The sequence below is a fragment of the Cuculus canorus genome, chromosome 2 (assembly GCF_017976375.1).
Source record: "Cuculus canorus isolate bCucCan1 chromosome 2, bCucCan1.pri, whole genome shotgun sequence".
NCBI lineage: Eukaryota > Metazoa > Chordata > Aves > Cuculiformes > Cuculidae > Cuculus > Cuculus canorus.
Genome location: NC_071402.1, coordinates 2,804,218 through 2,810,217, shown reverse-complemented (window position 1 = coordinate 2,810,217; position 6,000 = coordinate 2,804,218).

Here is a 6,000-nt window from a genome sequence, read left to right as displayed (position 1 = left end):
GTTAGAACAAGTCTGGAGGAGACCATGAAGATGATCCAACAGCTGGAGCACCTCTGATATGAGGACAGGCTTAGAGAGGTGGGGTTGTTCAGCCTGGAGAACAGAAGTCTCTGGGGAGAGATGTTGCATTTGGTTTTGCAGTACCTCAGGATTTGCAAGGAGAAAGATGAGGAGCGTTCCCAGCGTCTGGGAGAAGTTTTGCACCTTCTTTGAGCTCTGTTGGCATGCTTGTACCTTTGCTGCTTGGCTAGTTCCTTGGACGAGGCACAAACACAGGCTGAGGCACAAACACAGGTTGAGGCACAACAGTTTTCCACTTGCCTACGTGAAATCTTGGGGGTGGGTGGCACTTAGCCAGCTGAAACTTTCCCCCGGACAGTGATATGATTTCAGAAGGTGGCTGTGAGGCAGAAGTGGTGGGAGGTGCTTGCAGAGGGATGTGTTACCACTCCCAGCAAGGAGTATAGACCTGCAGCAGGCCATGGGCTCTGTGTTCCCAGCAGCATCAGGATACGCTCACCATCTGCTGTGAAGTGGTAGAACAGCAAAGCCTCTTTAATGATGTGCTTTGATGCAGTTCTTTGTCGGGGATCCTCTGAAGCCTTAGGAGGGGCTGAACCATCTTCAGTCCCAGACTCTGCTTCAGTAGAGTCTCTCCCACTTGAAAATCCATTTTCCTGAAACCCACAGGGACTTCACAAACCTTTACTGTGCAACAAAGTCAGGCCAGCGGCTGTATATTCTTACCTGTGCATGCACAAATACACAATCAGATGAGCCATGTCCTTATAAAGCAGGGCTAAAAACATGCCAAAAATTGGTTTTAATCTTTCCTGGCTGCTGCCCATGGCTCTAGGGAGAGAAGACACAGGGGAAGACATGTTTTTAGTGTAAAGACAGCTGTCGCTGTGTTTGGGGATGACATGCAAATCTGAAAGAGAAGTGAACACTCAGGAGACAGTGACAGGTTCTGACATACTTACAGCAGAGGAGGAAAGCCATCCAGGTGAGGAGGGCAGAATTAACAGCAAGACATCTGACTTTCACCCCAGAAAAGAAGGGGTTTTAAACAACTGTTTTAAACTGTCAGCCACCAGCTACATCCAACTTGGGAAAGGGTTCTAGTTTGTCTTTGCCTTTGTGGAATGGAACAAGGAGGTGGAGGATATTTTTCTATCTGCTGAGGTCCTCGAATCATGATAGGGTTTTCTGCAAGCTTGCATTTGCTGTGCCAGCTCTGTGCAAAAATCTGACAGGCCAGATCGGGTTCCTTATGCAGAAGAAGCAAGCCTAGGTGTGCCCAGAGGCTTTTTCTGGTAACCTCAGAGAGCACTGGATTGCTGGAGTGCTTTTGTCATGCCACTGCTCCTGAATGGGGCAGGAAAAGCAAGTGGTTTTCATTTAATGAAAAAAATGTGGATGGGCAGGCATTTCTGTTACCTAATCAGAACTCATGAGTGCATACTACACCTCTGCTCTCTTAGGAGTGCAAGGATGCATAACAGGGCTGAGCTTCAGCTTTTAGGGTCCCTTGTCAAAATCCTCTGAAACTCCTTAGAAAAAGGATGGCAGACACGCAGCATTTTTTTCACATGTAATAAAATGCAATTGCTGACAGGTTGCTGCTTTAACAAGCCATGAGGTCTGTTGGAAAAAAATATCGTGTCTGCAGTCAAGCACTAACTTTCTGATCTGGGGACAATCATTTTGTCACACCCCTATAGATAACTGTGTGTTGCAAGATAAATAGCAGTCAACTATAAATAGATCTATGTCCCTTCCCTTTTCCCTTTTCCTGTTCCATTTAATTTCCAGGCTAGCAGCAGATGTAGAAGACATTTCCCATTATCTCCCACTAACAGCGGTCTCCCATCCATGTTTCTTCCACCAGCTCTACTGGTACAAGGTTAGCTTTACTGGAGATGGTAGACGACTTGTGTAATCTGTAATTCAGAAGAATGATTTTCCTTCTTGCTTCATTCCTCCAGAGCATCATCTGCAATTCCATGTGTGTTGGTATGGGCTACTACATTTTCACAGAAATCGTAGAATCATTAAGGTTGGAAAAGACCTCTTACATTATCAAGTCCAATTGTCAGCCCAACACTACCGTTCCTAATAAACCATGTCCTGAAGTAACACATCTACACGTGGTTTTGAACCTCTCCAGGGACGGTGATTCTACCATTTCCCTGGACAGCTTCTTCCATTGATTGATTCACCACTCTTTCAATGCAGAAATTTTTCCTAATATGCAATCTAAACCTCTCCTCTCCTCTCCTCTCCTCTCCTCTCCTCTCCTCTCCTCTCCTCTCCTCTCCTCTCCTCTCCTCTCCTCTCCTCTCCTCTCCTCTCCTCTCCTCTCCTCTCCTCACACTTCCTTGGAACCTACCAACATGTAGAGCTCAACCATCCTGCACACAACAAGCAGGGAGCCAGGTCCCACACTGTCCACTGCTTGAGGGAGGATAAAGATGCTCTTTTCAAGATGATAAGTCACAGAGACTTGAGCCAGGGTGGTAGGACCCATCCCACGCAAGGCACAGCCGTCTCTCAGCCTCTGAACAGTGGTGCCAACAGTGTTTGGTACAGGAACTCTGGAGGAAGGTGGTTGTGTGTTTTGGAAAGGCCAGGAGAGAAGAAGCACGTGCATGTGGCACTCCACATGTGGGTGGATGGAACTGCCTGTGTTATTGTTTCTCTTTAGTTTCTCAATAATCTCACTTGTTTACTTTGCTATGATCTTGACAGCCCTGGAGGCCAAGGGAGAGTTAATGGGTTTTATGGTATCCTGTAATCATGCAAACCTTGAAACATCGTGTGACAACATGACTGTTCTATTAAGGAGGAGTAGATGCATTAAGATTAATGAGGCTTTTCGGAGATGCTTTGTTTATATTCGGGCATCAGCTAGCTGTCGAGCACTACATACACACTCCCAGAAATCTGCAGATGATTGTCTCCAGGATCCTCATGGTTTCTTTTTGGGGGAGAAATATTGATATAGTCACCTTCTCCTGACCCCAGCTCTCAGGTAGAAAGAGCTCCAGGAAATGTCTCTGCTGTGTTGTACATGCACCCAGTCATGGAATTGTAAAATCATAGAACAATAGAATGATTTGGGTTGAAAGGGGTCTTAAAGATCACCCAGATCCAACCCTCCTGCTATAGACCGGGCCACCTTCTACTGGATCAGGTTGCTCACAGTCCCATCCAACCTGGCCTTGAACACCTCCAGGAATGGGGCAGACACGACTTCTCTGGGCAACATGTTCCAGGGCCTCACCATTCTCACAGGATCTTCTTCCTAAAATCTCATCTCAATCTCCTCTCTTTCAGCTTAAAACCATCACGCTTTTGTCCTGTCCCTGCACTCCCTGATCAAGAGACCCTTCCCAGCTTTTCTGGAGCCCCTTTCAGTACTAAAGGCTGCTTTAAGGTCTCCCCAGAGCCACCTCTTCTCCAGGCTGAACAAGCCCAATTCTCTAAGCCTGTCCTCACAGCAGAGGTGTCTCAGGCCTTGGATCATCTTCATGGCCTCCTCTGGATTTACTCTAACATATCCATGTCCTTCCTCTCCCAAGGGATTGACCATGCCACAGGGATCAGTGGTGGCAAATTGCTGCATGGCTGCACTAACCATCTCTGGCAACCCAGGCAGGTCCAGCACAGAGTGGGATCATTTTTTTTTCCTGATCACAGGAGGAGGCATAGGGCCAAATATTTCCTGTTCCTCATTTCATAGCATCGCTTCTCTCCTTGAAGTTCAATATCTGCCCAAGCCCTGGGCCAAATCGTGCCGTGAGAATAAGTCTGGAAGGTTGCAGCAGAGTTAGCCATCACCAAAGTAAACAGCTTTTAAAGCAAACCAGGTCCATAACAGACCTGCAGCTCTTGAAATGCCACTCTGTTATTTTTAGTGTTTTTTTCTAATTCCTCATGAGGTTTTATTCCACTCTATTTTTGGGACCATGATGTAGGTTTCCATTATAAATAGCTGAGTATTCTAATTCAGGCAGATAACTAGGACAAAGATGTGCTGGGTACCCAGACCTTGATTTGGGGGAATGAAGAATGCAACATTTGCAGTCAAGCTTCAGGCTTTCTGTGAGATCTTCCTCTCAGGAAAACTAGTACATTTGCATCTGGAAAACATCCTACACTCCCTGGATATAAATCAAATAGGAACACTCTTAAGGACTCATTGCTAAGCTAGCAAATCAAAGAAACAAGGCTTTGAAGCTCTAGCACAGCTCCCCCTCTGAGGAGCTCGGAGTCTGAATTTAGACACAAGGACTCCAGCATCAAAGCTGGGTGATAAATATTCTTCTCACTTTGTAGTTAGAGAGGCTGAGCTGTAAGCCTGCACATCCTTGTATGTGACACTGAACAAAAGCCCTTTGTAAATATAAAAAGCAAAGGCTCTGTGTGGTTATTGAACACTTTTAAATGACTAATTACTCCAAACAAAATCAGAAGCAGGTTGCAAACATGTCCCAAATAACAGAAACAGTTCTGTTTGCAAGAAATACTATTCATCCATGAAAAAAGGAAGATCTGCCAGTTCAGGACAGCTATGAAAGATGGCTCAGTTCCCACCCTCATCTTACTGTAGGATGGGGAAAGTCTCTCAACCTAAATAATGTACTGTGGGCTTTGGATTAGGACTTCATTTTATGTTTCTTAGGTGTCTGATTGTGCAAAGCGATACTATTCCTCACGCTGCTGCCTTAGGGCAGGGAAAGGGGAGGACAAAGCTGTAGTCACATGGGGTCTGCCCACATGCAAAATCACAGCAGGTGGTGAAGAGATCAGCTGGATTGAACCCCAAACCAGCACTGCTCTGCTGAGGGGATTAAGGCACAGAACCCAGAGCTCTCTTCCGACATCATCTGCTTCATCAGCACAAGAAGAACATGGATCTGTTAGAGCGAGTCCAAAGGAGGGCCACGACAGTGATCCAAGGGCTGTGGCATCTTCCATACCAGGACAGGCTGAGAGAGGAGCAGAGAAGAGAGGAGAGGAGACCTTAGATATTAGGAAGAAATTTTTTTTCTGTGAGGGTGGTGAGACACTGGCACAGAGAAGTTATGGTTGCTCCATCCCTGGAGGTGTTCAAGGCCAAGTTGGATGAGGCATTGAGCAACTGAGTGGGAGGTATCCCTGCCCATAGCGGAGGGGTTGGAACTGGATAATCTTTAAGGTCCCTTCTGACCCAAACCATTCTATAATTTTAAGATTCTATAATTCCAGATTTAGATCCACACTGGGGTAAGCTCTTGTTTTCTGCTTTACTCTCAAAATGCCTTTTACCAGTTGCTGTCACTCAGAGCTGGATACCCTTGCAAATGTCAGCAATAGTCTCTATTCTCCTTCAGAGCACTACAGAGCAGTGATGGGGGCATACCCCTGTCCCTCATGGTTTATTTACAAACCGGAAGGCAAAGCTGCCGTAGGGAGAATAGATTTGCAAATTCATAAGCACTGACTGATGACACAGCCTTACCCTTATGGGCATGAGTCATATTTACGTAGCCATTAAGTGAAAGATAATCTGCTTGTTATATAACTGGGGTATTCTCTGATTGAAATAAACCTCCTGGATTTGTTTTAAAAGTAAGTTTTTTAAAAGAGCTTCCTGATTTTGCAGGTGTACATATCTGCTTTCCTGCCTATGCACACATGCATCTCTGTTTGCAAACTGTCACACTCCCTCTGGGTACAACTATCCAGGTTTTTTTTCCAGGAGGGTAGCATAGCACTTCGTTGCTCAAGATGGGTCTCTCTAGGCTGGATTAGAATCATAGAATCACAGAATGACAGAAACCTATAATCATAGGGGTTTTGGGGGTTGGAAGGGACCTTAAAGATCACCCAGTTCCAACCCCCCATCACGGGCAGAGATACCTTTCACTGCATCAGGTTGCTCAAACCAACCTGGACTTCAACAGCTCCAGGAATGGGGCATCCACTACTTCCCTGGGCAACCTGTACCAGTGC